We start from the raw sequence: 10000 nt of genomic DNA, 5'->3' as shown, positions 1-10000 counted from the left end.
CCCCTGCCTGCACCCTGTATCCCTCCTGCATCCCAACTCCCTGCCCTGAGTCCCCTGACTGCACCTCTCACCCCAACCCCCTGCCCTGAGCTCCCAACCCCCTGTCCTGAGCCCCCTTCTTGCACCTTGCCCACCAACCCCTGCCCCACAACTCCCTGCCCTGAGCCCCCGGCCTGCACCTTGCCCTGCAACCCCCTGCCCTGAGCCCCCTCCTGCCCCCAACCCGCTGCAACCCCCTGCCTGCACCCTGTACCCCTCCTGCATCCCAACTCCCTGCCCTGAGTCCCCTGACTGCACCTCTCACCCCAACTCCCTGCCCTGAACCCCCTGCCTGCACCCTGTACCCCTCCTGCATCCCAACTCCTTGTCCTGAGCCCCCTGCCACACCCTGGACCCCAATCCCTTGCCCTGAGCCCCCTACTGCACTCTGCACCCCTCCTGTACCCCAAGCCCCTTCCCTGAGCCCCCTCATACATCCCACACCCTCCTCTGTCCCAATCCCTTGCCCTGAGCCCCTTCCTGCACACTGCACCCCTCCTGAACCCCTGCCCTGAGCCCCCTGCCGCACTCCGCCCCCTCTTGCACCTCAACCCCCTTCCCTGAGGCCCCTCATACATCCCACACCCTCCTCTGTCCCAATCCCTTGCCCTGAGCCCCTTCCTGCACACTGCACCCCTCCTGAGCCCCCTGCCGCACTCCGCCCCCTCTTGCACCTCAACCCCCTTCCCTGAGCCCCCTCATACATCCCACACCCTCCTCTGTCCCAATCCCTTGCCCTGAGCCCCTTCCTGCACACTGCACCCCTCCTGAACCCCTGCCCTGAGCCCCCTGCCGCACTCCGCCCCCTCTTGCACCTCAACCCCCTTCCCTGAGCCCCCTCATACATCCCACACCCCCTCCTCTGCCCCCCAATCCCTTGCCCTGAGCCCCTTCCCGCACACAGCACCCCCTCCCACACCCAGCCGTTTATGATGTTCGCCTTTCAAAAAAAAAAAAATTCCCTGGGTGCACACCCTAATGCAATGTGCTGCGCACGCCTATGGTCCTTACCTCCTGGTCAGAGAGTCCCATTTTCCATCACTGCAACCAAACATGTCTCCGCATGCCCAACTTGCTGATGAGTCTGTGTTGGAATATCTGAATGGAACTCTCACCTCAGGTCGTTTCAGAGAGATTTTTGCAAAAGCAGCAGGAAGATTTCCCAGATTGCCACCTTGCCGTTCCCCTTCAGAGACACTTGAGGCTTGAAAACCCCTTGGGGCCACCTGAAATCTCTCCCTTCGTTCTGACATTAGAGGAAAATTATGCACATCTTTTTTCTTGCAAAGTTTTTCCAGTTCATATTTGTTATGCTGTTATACTGTGCTTAAGCTGCCTGTTACAGTTCAGACATGAGATTTTGATCAGAGAAGAGTTGAACCACAGAAATATATAGCAAACACATTATGTCAACAATGTTTAAGGTTTAACCCTTTCTTAATTTTCTTGTAACTTTTTTGCATCGATATCCTTCATTTTGCAATTTAAACTTTGAGTAAATCAACAGAGTATTATCACATAAATTGTAATATGGACAGTTGGAATTTCATTATGGAGTGAAAAGAACAGGAGTACTTGTGGCACCTTAGAGACTAAGAATGCTCTAATAAATTTGTTAGTCTCTAAGGTGCCACAAGTACTCCTGTTCTTTTTGCGGATACAGACTAACACGGCTGCTACTCTGAAACCTGCCATTGTGGAGTGAGTGTATTGCATAATACAAGGTCAAGCATTTTGGAGCCTTAGAAATCACCGTGGGAAAAATCAGTAGAGAGGAGGGAATCCACTGCACGATACAATTTCCTCCAACTGTTTTAAGCTCTGTAGTCACTGCATCCTCAGCTGGAATGAAATGAGAGTTGGTTGAAACACAAAGGGAAAAATAAATGTTTCCCTTTATTAACGGCAATACATGAAATGAAAATATCTTTCTACACCTCATCATCTTACAAGTCTTATGCTCAGTTCACATATTTTATAAATGTCTCTAGGAAACTTCTCAAGCTCCGCTATATGATGAGGACAGAGTGAATGTATCGCATAACACGTCAAGCGTTCTGGAGTGTTAGAAGTCACCGTGGGAAGAATCAGCAGAGAGGAGGGATTCCACTGCATCCTTCTGTTTTAACCTCAGTAATTGCAGCAGCCGGAGCTGAAATGAAATAGGGAATGGTTGAAATACAAAGGGAAAAAATATAATTTTCATTGAATTGATCTCAATAAATTAAATGAAAATATCTCTTCCACACATAAGCTCGCAAGTCATTTAGTATGTTCATATTTTTTTTTAAAGTCTCTAGGAAGCTTCTCAAACCTTGAAATACTAGAAATAGTTCTCATGAGGACAGATGAATGAATAGCAACCCTGATCATAATAGAAACACACTACATATGTAGAAGTCAGAGTACTTTAGGGGTGGAGGGGAAGTACACCTCTACCCCGATATAAGGCGACCCGTTATAACAGGAATTCGGATATAACACGGTAAAGCAGCGCTCTGGGGGGCGGGGCTGCGCGCTCCGGCGGATCGGCGCATCAGCGTGTCTGGCTTCGACACGCTGCTCTGAGCGGTGTGTTAAAGGTGCTGGGCCGGGGCCGAGGGGTTGGATAAGGGGCAGAGGGTCAGGGGACAGGGAGTGGGGGGTTTGGATGGTTCAGAGGCTCTGGGGGGCGGGGCAGTCGGGGGATGGGGAATGGGGGCGTTGGATAGGCCGTGGGAGTCCTAGGGGTGATTAGGGACAGGGGGGTCTCTGGAGGAAAGGTTTAGGCCCCTCAAAAATATTGGCAAATCTCAACTTTAACCATTTCCTCCAATTTAGACGGCACATTTAAAATGTAGACAGCACAAACCGTCGGTCTCTTCCTTCTGTGAAACTATAGGAGAGAGTGTGCTCTGAGAAAATGAAACCTTAACTAATTGTTATTTCCCGATCTTAATATTCCTACCGGAGCTGACAAATAGATGTAGTTGAAAGGTGTGAATATCATGTCCTGTTGATCACTCCAAGTAGCTGACAGTAGTGAAAAATTGAGAATAAATCATAAAACAGGATGAGCAATTAGGATAATAAAACATGCTAGAGAGGTACCCACATGGATGACTATGATTTCCAATGTGGTCAGAAGGAGGTTATGCAGAGAAGTCACATTAGGTATTTTTTTACCAAGTGTGTCCCTGGGATGAAAGAATTCAAATATTTTTTTAAAAATTGAAATTCAGTGTTCACCACTTTTGCTGGTTCCTTCTCTTTTAACATTTGCCTTCCCCTTTGCTTGGGCAGGGGAATTCTTCTGGTTTGTTTAATTCTCTTCCCTTCCTGTGGTCACGTTTCATTTTCTGGATCTCAAGCCCTAGCGCAGACTGTTGTGCTGGAGTTTCCATCATTGCAGAGAAATGTGTTTTAATTCAACAAGAAAAGAAAAATCACACGAAGAAACCATGAAAACATTTTTGTGCACATTAATTTGGTTAGAGTCTCCCAAGTTTTCCTGCACTTTTATAAGAAATTTGAGATTTTTGCTTCAAATTTTTGAAAGACACACTGCAAAGCAGAGAAAGCAGACTTAGCAGAGCCCCCAGACTGTCCTGGGCTATGCTCCCCATTCTCCCATGATTTTCCAGCGGTGTTGGGCATCTGTATTCCACACCAGGGTGAAATCCCAGGGGAAGATGTTGCGGGGTACTGAAAGCAAATGAACAAAACTGCAAACCCAGTATACGATGAGACCATGTTTTGGTGGCTCTTATTACTTAAAGCTTCACACCCCCAGCACCCATTGTTCCAGCCTGGGGCAGCCCTGGCAGGGTGGCTGTAATGGAACCACGCTGATCGGGACCAGAAGGCAGGTCTCACAAAGCCCTAGAAGTGATGCGGACACTCAGGCGCTTTGTGTGGAAAGATTTTGTGTTCCGTGCAGAAGTCATCGGGTCATCTATTTCTATGATGAAAGCCTGCTAGTGGGATGATAAAGGTGAGCTTAAGTGGGGATGTATTGGTGGTGTTTTCCTCCCCTTTTATCTACCTGTGGCTGGCTTTCCCACAGGAAGACCTAAAGTCATAGATGATGGATAACCTCAAATGGCTCTTAAGTAGATGAAAAGATTCTTCCACATAGCACAGCTTAAAAACAGTGTGATGGAATGATTGTCAGGAGGTTCTCCTCTGCACTATAGGCGTAATGAAGACGTTAGACTTTGAGGAAGAGTTTGTATGGCTCCCAGGTGCAATAGGACCAGGTCAAGGCCCCTCTCCAGCCACTCCCCATAATTGAGGTTCCATTTCAGCATGTAGGTGTAGATAGTCTGGGTCGTTTCCCTAAGAAGACACCCAGAGGAAAGCTGTACAAACCGACTTGCTTGGCTGCAAGGCCAGAGGCGGTATCGACGGTGGCCGCAAGTTTCATAAAGATGTGTTCAGCTATTGAGGGTCTAATCCTCCCAGAAGAAATGTAACATTTTCATGGTGTGATGTTCTGTACCTCCACCACTCAGGCAGTGCAGCTCCCCCGTCCCACTCTTAGAGCCATAACTGAGTCCCACGTGTATATATTTGTTATAACATTGCATTGGCCAGGGAGCATCACTTTATATTGCACATGCTACATTGTACGTGTACATTATACATACGATCATATTTCCTTTTGTAAAGATGTAACCACCTTATGTAAAATTGAGCAAAATGCTTAAAACAGTTCAAGCGCATTATGAGAGGAAAATATACACACTGAAAATGTGTTGCGGTTACTCAAGTATTTCCCAGGCCTATCTCCTTCAGTCCTGCATCTCAGGATAGAAGATACTGTAGACCGGCTATAAGCTGTACAAAGGGAGACTGTCTCTACAATGTAAAAAGGTGAAGTGGTCTAAGACATACTTGCTTTTCTTGGGCAAGACCTCATGAAATCAGATTACCCATCCTTCCGTTTTGCTCAGTTTTGCTGTGGAAAAGAATGAAAGCCGGCACCTCCTAGAGTAGGAAACCTCCCAAACATTTTTTTGCCAAACATTTTAGAAACTAGTCAACCACTATATTAAGTCACACATGCTGCCCTATCCTCTGTTTATATACCAGACCAGAATACAAGCAGAATAGCGGTACTGTGCTGAGAGCAGGGTGTGTGCTGGGAAGTCTCTATGCCCTTGAACTCTTGTCGTGCCTTTCTTTGCAACAGAATGGAGGGCTGCGGGTGTAGCCACTAGACGGCTCTGTGCTGTAGTAGGTGACAACCAATGGATGAGGTGTATAGGAACCCCATTTGTCTCTACCACTAGAGCACCACTGCAGCTATTCCTTGGCAACCCAGCAGGCTGAGGGGCAAAACAGTCCACCCAAAGCCAGATTGTTGAGCTTTGATGAGAGGTGGCCCCATTTGGTCCCATGTGTTCTGTGTTTCTCGCCTCATTTTCTTGCTAAGCGAGAGACGGATTTTTCCTGTGGTGGTTTCTTTTCACAATTTTTAGTGTCTTTTTTCTTCGCGTTCATCCCTGTATATTTATACAAGGCACCCAGTTTACTGTTCCACCATTTCTGTTTTGGGGAGGATGTTTTCTCCATTCTACTAGACACTGTTCTCTTTATTGTCCTGACACCAATATAAAAACTGTTTCACCAAGCTAGAGGTTTTATAAAATGCCAAACGCTGTTGGGCTGTCCAGTCTAGAAATACCTTTTAGAAAATAACAGATCTTCCCACTAGGTCTAAATAATTATCTTCTATATTTCCCTTACTCCTACTGTTCATCTAACAATTATGGCACCGTAACAAATGTCATGGCCTATTTCCCACATCATTTCTCCTCCTTTTCCTCTCTCTCTCGGTCTCTGTCAAGCTTGCCTGTACTTTTCCTTTTATGGATAGCTTCATCTCCCTGTTAGACCAAAACTGTGTTAGATAACCAGTAAGGGCCATCAACTAAACCCCTTTAATCGTAATTTCTCTTGAGGGGCTTTCCAACCTCGGGGAACTTTTTGGCTAAAAGAAAAGCTCATCTATATTCGTCTGAACTTCTGACAACGTGGCAACCCTTCCGCACAACTCCTTTCACAAAAGACCAATTTCATATTTAGTGGGGTGATTGTTTTCGGTTACTTGACTGTGGGTTCACGCTGGTGATGGTCAAATGCGCAGATAATTGCAGCATCAATGCAACTGACATTTGGAAAATAATCAAATGTTAAACTAGCTTTTATGTTGACATTTTCTGACTTTCAAAAACATAGACTAAATATGCAAGTCAGAATGCATCAGTTCTCCCCAGGTATAAATCTGTGTGGTATAAATCTGCTCCTTGAACATCTGTCTGATACTTCTTTGTATAATGTATGAGGAAATGCAAGTGCACTGATATGACACACAGGATCACAACTAGGGTGACCAGACGGCAAATGTGAAAAATCGGGACAGGGAGTGGGGGGGTAATAGGAACCTATATAAGAAAAAGACCCCAAATTCGGGACTGTCCCTATAAAATCGGGACAGCTGGTCACCCTAATCACAACACAGACTGACGTACAAGCAGAAGGACATAAATAGACAAGACCGAGGTGCTATAGTTGTTACCTAAACACAAAATCTTACACAAGGTGAAGAACCGCCAAGCTATGGGAAAGGTGATTCCACGTCTCAGGAAGGATGTTTTTCATGCTCATACTCACAGAGTAAAACATACTCTTCGGTCTAGATTTGTTTTCATTTCAGGTGAAGGAAAAACATCAAAGAAAGGGCTTAACCCTAAGAGACACTAACCACTTCCTGCAAGGTCCTGATCACCCTGAACTCCCACTGAACTAGTGGGTGCTGAGCACTTCTCAGAATTGGGCCCAAAGACTGAACAAAGAGAAATTTTCCATGACCGAGAAAACAGAGTGACTGTAACATGCTGCATCTTAAGGACAAGATGGCAGCTGCATTAGGCAGGGAGAAAAATCTACTTTTAAAAGTGTAATCTTTAGAAAACAGCCTTTAATTGATATTGCTACGTGTAGAAAGACTAGTTAGACATAATAGGCAAGATTCTGTCACCCCTACTCACACTGAGTAATACCTCACTCTACTAACTACTGATTTCAATGGGGCTTGCTTGTGGGGTATTGTACTAGTCAACATAAGGGGGAGAGAATCTGGCCCAACATGAGACCAATGGGCAGATCCTCAGCTCATGGAATGCAGCATGGCACCATTGGCTGGCCCAATAGCATGAAAAGAAAACAGATAACCCAGAGTAGAAGTCAGTTACAGTGATTGGTGTAAGAGGATCAGAGCCAAAGCCTGACAATAATTTTTTTATATATATATGGAAAGAGAGAGATCAACTCTCAGAGCTCATCCAGAGCTCTGAGATAATAATAGAGAGCCTCTGACTAAGCCAGCCCTGATTACAGAATGGGCCCCACCTGAGAGAAATTAGGTGATCCCAGGTTTAACTACTGAGTGGGCCCAGCTGAGGAAGGGCTGGAGGAAAGAGAATGCAGAGAGTCAAAAGGTGCCTGCAGGGGCTTGAGTGAGCACCCAGGGGACAGATTGGGAGACCGAGAAGGGAAGGAAAGAGGTGAGGAAGGACATGGTGCAGGGAAAACTGCACTATGGGTAGAGGATTTGACTTGGTTGTGCAGTCCAGGGCCCTGGGCTGTAACCCAGAATTGAGATTGAGATTGGGACTGGATTCCCCTACCAGCCCTCAGCAAGTGGTGTACAAGGGTAGCTGAGCCCAGTAAGGGGGCTGCAGTCTGAATGTGACCTTGCTGAAGAAGAGCTGTGGAGAGGCTGGAAGCTTTTGATTTCTATGAAGAGAGTTTAGAACTTTAGTCTGTTCCTTCCAGGGTCAGCCATCCACACTAAAGACTGTGCCCTGGCTGGAGGGGTGAGTTATCTAAAAGAAACCACCACAGCCCCAGAGTGACTGTTGACAAGGGCTGCTACCCCACAAGGATACCGTGATGCCATGCCTGGCCATGAGGCAGTGCAGGGTGGTGAGTAAACCCTGTTACAATGCTTTTTCTTAAATTCCTTTAATTGCAGCGTGTCTGAAACAACTCCACTTTTGTAGTTTTCCTTGTCTGCTCTCTTTTCCTACCCCTCACGGCAAGCACTGTATCTCAGCCCTAGTCTACATCCAGCTGATGACAGCACCTTTGGTGAACAGTAAATGACTGACTGACTGACCTTGGCCACTTCTATATTGCGTGAGTACATGTGCTGCTAGACCCCTCTCTGCAGAAGGGATTCTTTCAACAGCAAGTTAACATGAAGTGATTTACTTTGTCCATATTGGATACACGGTTCAGGGGGTGGGGGAACAACTCCAGGTTGCACGTGCTTTTGAAATGTTTACTTCCCTATTCCGTAGGTCCTTTGGAAGAAATGTCATACAAAATGAACTCAAAGATTGCCTACTTGGAACTTCTTCTTTTTTGGATGGGATAAGTATTGCTGGTAAGTCATATAAATAATTGTGCTGCTAACCTTTGAATTTACTTAGCTCCTGGCCTAGCCCAAATTTGGTTGTAGGTTGTCTTTGTTTGTTTTAATTCTACATAAATTGTGCTGCCTTGGAACAATAAATAAACTCCACACTAGAAAAGGCCCATTCTGTGCATTAAGGGCTGGCTTCCTCTCTCCTTTACTTTCACTGAGCAGTACTTTCATTCCATGAGTCATCCCCTGAATCCAGTGAGAAACTTTACTACTAAGACAGCGGACGTATGTGCTGTAGCAGAATTGATCCCTTGTTGCCACATTTTCAAGAGCTCGGTTCCCATTTGGGCGCTTTAGTGAAGCGGCCAGACTTTCAAAAGTGCTCCATACCTGCCAGCTCCCACCATTCTACCTTTTGAAAATCTGATGCTAAATGTTTGTCAGTGCCCTAATTATGTTCTTCAAAGGCAGAAGGAATGTGGGGTCTTTTGTGGTAGAGTAGTTCTGAGCCATTGTAGCTCAGAATAATAGAACAGACTTGATGCTGCAATTCAGCGAATGCAAATGATTGTAGTCCCTTGCTGAACTACATTTCCCAGGATTATTTCAACCTAAGATCAGAACTCTTCCTCTTCCCAGGTATAAATGCCAATGGAAAGTCTTGATAAAGGGTCTTAAACAGCATAGTGTAGAGACCATCCAACCAGGTATGCATGTATGTCTAAATGCCTCAGTTTCCTTAGCCCCGATTTAACTACTCTTGCCAAAAACTGTGGCATTTAAATTTTCCTGTAATTATATGCTTTCTTAAATACTCCTTTTTCACCAGCTCACTAACTGTCTGAGGTCATAACCTGCATAGTTCAGAATTGCTTGTGTGTTTGTCACTCTCAAGATGCTGGACTGCAAAAAGTAGGGGGGTTGGGGTGAAGCAGAACATATTCATGCAGACATCAGTTCATTTGTATACATACATACATACATACATACATGTGCCTATTCCATACGTGCAAAGAGACCTGAGATCCCCTGACTCATTTGTTCACTGGCATAGCAAGCCCTGATTCCCCAAACAAGAAAATAAACCTACATAAAGGATCACATCCCCCTCCCCCTCCCTCCCCCCCAGTGTAATTCACAAAATAGAAGCACTAGGTAATAGTGCAGCTGGTGCCATGGCCAAGTGCTGCTGGGTATGTATCTACACTAGCCAACAGTAAAACAGCCATCGCTCTAGTACTTTATATAGGTGGCTAACACCATTCTATTTAAAACAAGAATTGTTCATTGCGGTATAGAAAGGAGCCCTCTGGGATCTATTTTCAAAATGTGTCCCATTCCAGAAATAGACGGTTGCCCCATTGTCCTCTATTGGGGCAGGCCTTCAAGGATGTTCCAACATTTTATTTTGTAAAATATATGGGCTCTTCCTGATCTCCAGCAGAGGGATGCTCCACAGGCGAGGGCTCTCGGCTCCAGAGGGAAGTGTAACTTGTGCAGTGAGTGGTGGGCTTGTTGTTGTTTTGTTTTCCGCCCCCCCCCCCC

General features: G+C 45.9%; 1 long non-coding RNA gene across 3 annotated transcripts; it reads left to right on the top strand.

Moving 5' to 3' along the window:
• Positions 1–257: 257 nt before the first annotated feature.
• LOC135980172 (uncharacterized) lies at positions 258–9530 on the top strand. 3 transcript variants are annotated; one of them, XR_010597373.1, is made up of 4 exons: positions 6748–7589; positions 7861–8010; positions 8388–8473; positions 9095–9452. It is a non-coding gene; the product is annotated as an uncharacterized LOC135980172 (long non-coding RNA). The 3 variants fall into 3 exon arrangements; XR_010597374.1 differs by lacking the exon at positions 6748–7589 and adding an exon at positions 258–4012 and having other exon boundaries at positions 8388–9530; XR_010597372.1 differs by having other exon boundaries at positions 6753–7589; positions 8388–9525.
• Positions 9531–10000: the final 470 nt, after the last annotated feature.

The sequence above is a fragment of the Chrysemys picta genome, unplaced genomic scaffold (genome assembly GCF_011386835.1).
Source record: "Chrysemys picta bellii isolate R12L10 unplaced genomic scaffold, ASM1138683v2 scaf2061, whole genome shotgun sequence".
Lineage (NCBI taxonomy): Eukaryota > Metazoa > Chordata > Testudines > Emydidae > Chrysemys > Chrysemys picta.
This window is presented reverse-complemented; position numbering and strand designations above follow the sequence as displayed.